Source organism: Lolium perenne, chromosome 1 (assembly GCF_019359855.2).
Source record: "Lolium perenne isolate Kyuss_39 chromosome 1, Kyuss_2.0, whole genome shotgun sequence".
NCBI classification, from domain to species: domain Eukaryota; kingdom Viridiplantae; phylum Streptophyta; class Magnoliopsida; order Poales; family Poaceae; genus Lolium; species Lolium perenne.
The window spans coordinates 103,777,039-103,785,534 of NC_067244.2; positions in this window are offsets into that span (position 1 = coordinate 103,777,039).

Consider the following 8,496-nt stretch of genomic DNA (forward strand, 5'->3'; position numbering starts at 1 on the left):
TCAAGTCCCAAAACATGAAAATCCAAACGAGTTAGCAAAAGGGTGTTTTTGCGGGAAAGAGCATCCGCCACAACATTGTCCTTGCCCTTCTTGTATTTGATCACATCTGGGAAGGACTCAATGAACTCGACCCATTTTGCGTGTCGTTTGTTCAAGTTGTGTTGGCTTTTCAAATATTTCAAGGACTCATGGTCGGAATGAATGATAAACTCTTTTGGCCAAAGATAGTGTTGCCAAACTTCAAGAACACGAACCAAAGCGTAGAGCTCCTTGTCATATATAGGATAGTTGAGGCGTGCGCCATCCAACTTCTCACTATAGTATGCAACGGGTTTGCCCTCTTGCATAAGAACACCACCAATACCAAGCCCACTTGCATCACACTCAATCTCAAAAGTTTTTGCAAAATTTGGAAGAACAAGAAGGGGAGCTTCGGTAAGGCGTTTCTTCATCTCATCAAAAGCATTTTGTTGGGCCTTGCCCCAAACAAACGGAACATTCTTTTTGGTAAGCTCATTCAAAGGGCAAGCAATGGTGCTAAAATCTTTCACAAAGCGGCGGTAAAACCCGGCAAGTCCATGGAAGCTTCGGACTTGACCAACATTTGTAGGGGTAGGCCAATTGTGGATGGCCTCCACCTTGGAAGAATCAACTTCAATCCCATTAGCGGAAACCACGAAACCAAGAAACACCAATTTGTTTTGGGCAAAAGTGCATTTGGGAAGATTTGCATAAAGCTTCTCATGACGCAAGATGCATAAGACTTCTCTCACATGTTGCACATGGTCCTCGAGATTTTGGCTATAAATAAGAATATCATCGAAATAGACAACCACGCTCTTGCCAATGAGAGGACGCAAGATGTGATTCATGAGGCGCATGAAAGTTGATGGAGCATTGGAAAGACCGAAAGGCATAACGAGCCATTCATAGAGACCGAGTTTGGTCTTGAATGCCGTTTTCCATTCATCACCAATAGCCATGCGGATTTGATGGTAACCACTACGCAAATCGATTTTAGAGAAAATCGTGGCACCACTAAGTTCATCAAGCATGTCATCTAAACGCGGAATGGGATGGCGGTAACGGACGGTAATGGCATTGATGGGGCGACAATCCATACACATCCGTTGCGTCTCATCCGGTTTAGGCACAAGAATCACGGGAACCGCACAAGGGCTAAGGCTTTCGCGGACGTACCCTTTGGCGAGGAGATCTTGAATTTGGCGTTGGATCTCCTTGGTCTCTTCGGGGTTGGTGCGGTAGGCGGCACGGTTTGGAAGCGGAGCGCCGGGTATGAGGTCGATGCGGTGTTCTATGCCTCGGAGTGGTGGTAGTCCATGAGGGAGCTCGTCGGGGAAGACGTCTTGAAATTCCTGCAAAAGAGACAACAAAGACGGAGGAATGTTGGTTAAGTCGTTAGCCGCCGATGAGGGTCCCTTGCATATGAGCACATAGTGCAATATGGTGGATGGGTTCTCTTGGAGCTCTCTCCACTCACTCTTGGTGGCTAGAAGGACACTCTTGGACTCACTCATATGTGGCTTGTGGCGCTCACTATCTTTGTGGTGGGTCGCTCCCTCTCCTCTCATCTCACTATGGTGGGTGCGGAGTTGTGCCCTCGCTAAAGCCTTCGCATTATCCGCGATGATTTGGCTAGGAGTCATCGGGCGCAACTCGAACTTCTTGTCGTTGACCTTGAAGGTGTATGTGTTGGAGAGTCCATCATGTATAGCCTTCTTGTCATATTGCCAAGGGCGGCCAAGCAACATGTGGCACACCGTCATGGGTACCACGTCACACTCGATGGTGTCCTCATAAGGGCCGATCTTGAAGTTGACGGTGACGGTATGTTGTATCTTGACGTTGCCCTTGTCACTCAACCATTGGATATGGTAAGGGTGAGGATGCTTGCAGAGAGTGAGGTTGAGCTTCTCACACAACTCGGTGCTTGCAAGGTTATGGCAACTTCCACCATCGATGATGACCTTGATCGACTTGCCACCAATTCCGGCACGGGTTTGGAAGATGTTGCACCGTTGTTCTTCCGTAGCATGAGGTTGTGTGGTTAGCACCCTTGTGACCACAAGTGAGGGACTTGGGTCATGCTCACATAAGAGAGGATCTTCTCCACATTCTTGCTCATAAGCTTCTTCACTTTCCACGGCGGCTTGCACAAGGGCTTCATATTCATCCTCATCAAGAGTCTCGATGTCACCATTCTCCATAGTGATCATAACCTTGGTGTTCTTGCACTCAAACGATTTGTGACCTTGGGTGCCACACTTGAAGCAAGTGACACTAGAGGGTCCCGTGGATGCCTTAGAGGAGGCGGTGGAGGAGACCGTTTGCTTCATGCGACTTTGGATAGTCGGTTTCTTGGATGGTGTAGAGGATGCGTCGGCCTTGGCACTTGTAGCATGAGGAGTTGATGTAGTAGGAGGAGTCGATGTAGCGAGCTTGGAGGAGAAGTAGGTCTTGGCCTTGGAGTACTTGATGTCCTCAATCACTTGGCGCTCGGCCTTCGATGCTTGGTGGACCAACTCAACCATGTTGGAGTAGGGTTGGAACTCGACGATCCTCTTGATGGGGTAAGTAAGGCCATTGAAGAAACGAGCAATTGTTTGTTCCTCGGACTCTTGGATGTTGGCTCGCATCATAGTGAGCTCCATCTCCTTGTAGAACTCCTCAACGGTCTTGGTGCCTTGCTTCAACTTTTGGAGCTTGTTGAAGAGGTCGGTCATGTAGTGTGCGGGGACAAAGCGAGCATGCATTTCTTTCTTCATGTCTTCCCAAGTGTCAATAGGAGGTTCACCCTTCTCTTCTCGAAGAGTGAGGACTTGCTCCCACCAAGTGTTGGCGTAGTCTTCGAACTCGAGTGATGCCATCGCCACTTTCTTGGCACCGGAGTAGTTGTGGATGCGGAAGATCTTGTCCACCTTGAGTGCCCATGAGAGGTAGGCTTCGGCGTCGTCTTCACCTTTGAACTTGGGCATGTTGAACTTGAGTTTGCCATACATGTTCTCTTCATCCTCCAAGTTTCTTCTACGAGGAGGGGCGCCGTCATCTCTTGCGGCTAGAGGTGGAATAGGAGGTCTTCTACGGCCAACCATAGCATTGGGTTGGCGTTGAAGATGAACGCTTGCTTCACTTGGTTCACGGTGAGGATGTGGTTGAAGATCTTGTCGCGGTTGAGGACGATGCTCAATGTTGGGTCTCTCATCTTGATCATGGTGTAGTTCTCCTCGTCCACGTTGGTCATGGCGAGGGTGGCGACGGAGATCTCGCCGAGGTTGATCTTGAGGACCTTGGTCTTGGGGATGGCCATCACGCCCATGGTGGGCATGGCGATCCGCTTGGTGACGATCTTGGTGAAGGACTTGGTCTTGTGGAGGACGCTCATGTGGGCGAGCATGGCGATGTATTTCTCCACGCCTAGAGTTGGAGCGGGAGTCTTCATGACGAGCTTGTGGGCGATGATGTCGATGATGGTCTTCATGCCTTGAGGAAGAGCTTGAGGACGAAAGGCCACCATGAGAGTAATAGTCTTGTGGCGAGCATGATGAAGATGAAGTAGAGCGGTGTCGGCGATGACGACCCAAGTTGGTGATGGCGCGCTCGAGGCTATCCATGCGCCGCTCCATGTTGGCATCATTGGCCGCCATTTGGCCATTCAAGTTGTCCGTAGCTTCACGAAGAAGAGCCAAGTCTTGGTTCACGGTGGAGAAGTTTTGAGCCACCTCATCGTATTGCTCGTCGATGCGCGTCTTGAAGAGGGTGAGTTGCTCCTTGAACTCTTGTCGTTGCGTCCATAGGTTGTGTTGAGTAGCCAACCTCTCGGTGTTGCGGAGGATCTCTTCATCCCGATTGGTATCTCCTTTCCTATCCATGATGGAAAGACAAGAACTATGTTGTGTATGTTAGTGGAACGAGACTACCTCGCACTCTTACCAAGGTAAGATAGTATTGAGGCAATCCACCAAGCCGAAAGCAAGATCAAGTGTATCGGGAACACACGCAAAACCACACGCAAAAGCTAGCAAATATGGTGTTAGGCGAGTGTTGTGGAAAGCCAAAAGACAAATCCAAGATCGAGTATGTTGTTAAAAGTGGGTGAGGTCCAAAAATCCAAATGTCAATGTGAAGATCACTATAAACACGGAAAAAGTTGTGGAACACACACACGAGATAAGCGGGGTTAGTGCAACCAAAAGTGAGCGGAAAAGTGTATGTATAAGTGCTCGGTGTCACACTAACACAAGGAGAGCCAAAGCTTTGGTTGCAAAGGAAGAGACAACAAGATTCACACGCGGCCTCTCTTCTCCTATCTCTCTTTGCTTAAAAGCTTTTTCTCTTTTGTATATGGTGGCACTTGCACTCGTTTGTATCTTTGGTGGCACTTGGACACTTTTGTATGTATGGGCATATGGATATATGGATGTATGGATGTATGGTGCTACTCGCACTCTTTTTGTGTTTTTGGGGCTTTTTCACGCACTATGTTAGCGTTAGCCTCGCTTTTGCTATCTTGCCACACGAGTGTTTGCTTGGGTGCCTTACTCAACGCGACACACACACCTCACAATGCGGGGCCACGTGCAATGTCTCGCAACACTAGACAAGCAATGCTCGATGGGATAGATCGCAAAAGGAAGAGGGGTTACAAGGTGAAAGCTGCAAGTTATACCTGCGATGGTGGTGGTGGTGGTGGCGGTGGTGGTGGAGATCGCCGGAAGACGAGGTCGAAGGAGGGGGCGTTGCTGCGCCCGGTCTGGGGCCCGGTTGGACCGGCTCCTGGACCGGCCTGGCCGGTTGCACGGCCGGTCGACCGGGTTCTGGGCTGGCCCGGCCGGTCTGTAGCCCGGTTGACCGGCTGCTCAACCGGACGGCGCGATTTCTCTCTCCTGTTCTTCCCCAAACCAAATCCAAATCGACCAAAACGAAGGGAAACGATGGAATCGGAGGCTCAAAGTTGGGGAAATAGTAGATCAAGCACAACAACACCAGATCCACGGACCAAAACCACTCAAAACGCAACCAAATCACAGATCGGTCAAGAGGCAATTTGGGGCTATTTTTGGGGATTTTTTGGAAAATTTTCTAGGGACGAAATCGAGTGGGTGGAAGGTCAAATCCGCGGTAACCAAGAGCTGCTGATACCATATGATGAGGTCTAAGACCCCGTGTGTTGCCCGATCTCGCGGATTGACTTCGAAACCAAGAGGGGAGATGGGAAATCGCGAGGAACACGAAGAACACGACGAACACGAGGAACTCCGAGACTCACGCACGCACACCAACCCGATACACCCGATACTTACCCCCGTGGCTCGATGGACCACGCCAATAGAATCACCCGGAAGAGGCACGCGGCAGAATTCCCGGTGAGAGATTGGTGTTGGAGAAGAAGAGATTGGTGAGGGAGAGAGAGTAGCTTGTACTAGAATCTCACTCAACAATATCCAAATCAACAACAAGGATGGCCTTGATTACAGAGGGATGATACCCAAGGGAGACTAAGCTCAAAGGTAGGTTTGAGTTCAAAACAAGTCTAAAGAGGTAAAGGGGCGTCTGGGGTGCTTATATGACTCTTACAAGGCGTCACGGGCCGAAAAGGTACAAGTGAAACAAGTTCGGGCCGATTGGGCGACTTAAGTCGTGCAGGCCGGTCAGGAGGCCGGTCAGACCGGGCCTGGGACCGGGCAGGCCGGTCCAGACCGGGCCTGGGACCGGGCGGCAACCGGACGAGGTTCCAAGGCCCCGGGATAGTGCCCGGATGGCACGAGCGCAAATCCCGGTTTGGACCGGGCGACCCGGTCAGGAGGCCGGTCGGACCGGGTTATGGACCGGGTGGCCCGGTCAGGAGGCCGGTCAGACCGGGTTCTGGACCGGCCGTCCATCTTCTCTTCCTTGCGCTCTTCGGGCGACTTCCGGTCCAGCTCCATGTCCATCTTCGCGTCCAGCTGCTCCTCTCCTCCTCTTGACCATGGTGTGTCCTCCTCTTCGTGCTCTTGATGCTCCTTGTACCTAATGACACATAACACGTCGGCATGAGGTAGCAATCCATCCAAAGGGGTACCAAGATCAAGGGTGGTGAGGAGCGAGTTCACCTCATCATGAAGAGCTTTAACTCGGGCTCGCGTCATTGGTCCACTTGGGGGACTTGTTGGTCTTGGTGTGGAGGTGACCGAAGGCCACCCCGCATCATCGTGGCACCACTAAGTTCATCAAGCATGTCATCTAAACGCGGATTGGGATGGCGGTAACGGACGGTAATGGCATTGATGGGGCGACAATCCATACACATCCGTTGCGTCTCATCCGGTTTAGGCACAAGAATCACGGGAACCGCACAAGGGCTAAGGCTTTCGCGGACGTACCCTTTGGCGAGGAGATCTTGAATTTGGCGTTGGATCTCCTTGGACTCTTCGGGGTTGGTGCGGTAGGCGGCACGGTTTGGGAGCGGAGCGCCGGGTATGAGGTCGATGCGGTGTTCTATGCCTCGGAGTGGTGGTAGTCCATGAGGGAGCTCGTCGGGGAAGACGTCTTGAAACTCCTTCAAAAGAGACAACAAAGACGAAGGAATGTTGGTTAAGTCGTTAGTCGCCGATGATGGTCCCTTGCATATGAGCACATAGTGCAATATGGTGGATGGGTTCTCTTGGAGCTCTCTCCACTCACTCTTGGTGGCTAGAAGGACACTCTTGGACTCACTCATATATGGCTTGTGGCGCTCACTCTCTTTGTGGTGGGTCGCTCCCTCTCCTCTCATCTCACTATGGTTGGTGCGGAGTTGTGCCCTCACTAAAGCCTTCGCATTATCCGCGATGATTTGGCTAGGAGTCATCGGGCGCAACTCGAACTTCTTGTCATTGACCTTGAAGGTGTATGTGTTGGAGAGTCCATCATGTATAGCCTTCTTGTCATATTGCCAAAGGCGGCCAAGCAACATGTGGCACACCGTCATGGGTACCACGTCACACTCGATAGTGTCCTCATAAGGTCCAATCTTGAAAGTGACGGTGACGGTATGTTGTATCTTGACGTTGCCCTTGTCACTCAACCATTGGATATGGTAAGGGTGAGGATGCTTGCGGAGAGTGAGGTTGAGCTTCTCACACAACTCGGTGCTTGCAAGGTTATGGCAACTTCCATCATCTATGATGACCTTGATCGACTTGCCACCAATTCCGGCACGGGTTTGGAAGATGTTACACCGTTGTTCTTCCATAGCATGAGGTTGTGTTGTTAGCACCCTAGTGACCACAAGTGAGGGACTTGGGTCATGCTCACATAAGAGAGGATCTTCTCCACATTCTTGCTCATAAGCTTCTTCACTTTCCACGGCGGCTTGCACAAGGGCCTCGTATTCTTCTTCATCTAGTGTCTCGATGTCACCATTCTCCATAGTGATCATAACCTTGGTGTTCTTGCACTCAAACGATTTGTGACCTTGGGTGCCACACTTGAAGCAAGTGACACTAGAGGGTCCCGTGGATGCCTTAGAGGAGGCGGTGGAGGAGACCGTTTGCTTCATGCGACTTTGGATAGTCGGTTTCTTGGATGGTGTAGAGGATGCGTCGGCCTTGGCACTTGTAGCATGAGGAGTTGATGTAGTAGGAGGAGTCGATGTAGCGAGCTTGGAGGAGAAGTAGGTCTTGGCCTTGGAGTACTTGATGTCCTCAATCACTTGGCGCTCGGCCTTCGATGCTTGGTGGACCAACTCAACCATGTTGGAGTAGGGTTGGAACTCGACGATCCTCTTGATGGGGTAAGTAAGGCCATTGAAGAAGCGAACAATTGTTTGTTCCTCGGATTCTTGGATGTTAGCTCGCATCATAGTGAGCTCCATCTCCTTGTAGAACTCCTCAACGGTCTTGGTGCCTTGCTTCAACTTTTGGAGCTTGTTGAAGAGGTCGGTCATGTAGTGCGTTGGGACAAAGCGAGCGTGCATCTCCTTCTTCATCTCTTCCCAAGTGTCAATTGGAGGTTCACCCTTCTCTTCTCGAAGAGTGAGGACTTGCTCCCACCAAGTGTTGGCGTAGTCCTCGAACTCAAGAGACGCCATAGCCACCTTCTTGGCACCGGAGTAGTTGTGGATGCGGAAAATCTTGTCAACCTTGAGTGCCCATGAGAGGTAGGCCTCGGCATCTTCTTCTCCCTTGAACTTTGGCATGGTGAACTTGAGTCTTCCAAACATGTTCTCTTCATCCTCCAAGGTTCTTCTACGAGGAGGGGCGACTTCATCTCTTGCGGCTTGAGGAGGAATAGGAGGTCTTCTACGGCCAACCATAGCATTGGGTTGGTGTTGAAGATGAACGCTTGCTTCACTTGGTTCATGGTGAGGATGTGGTTGAAGATCTTGTCGTGGTTGTTGACGATGCTCAAGGTTGGGTCTCTCATCTTGATCATGTTGTGGTTCTCCTCGTCCACGTTGGTCATGGCGAGGGTGGCGACGGAGATCTCGCCGAGGTTGATCTTGAGGACCTTGGTCTT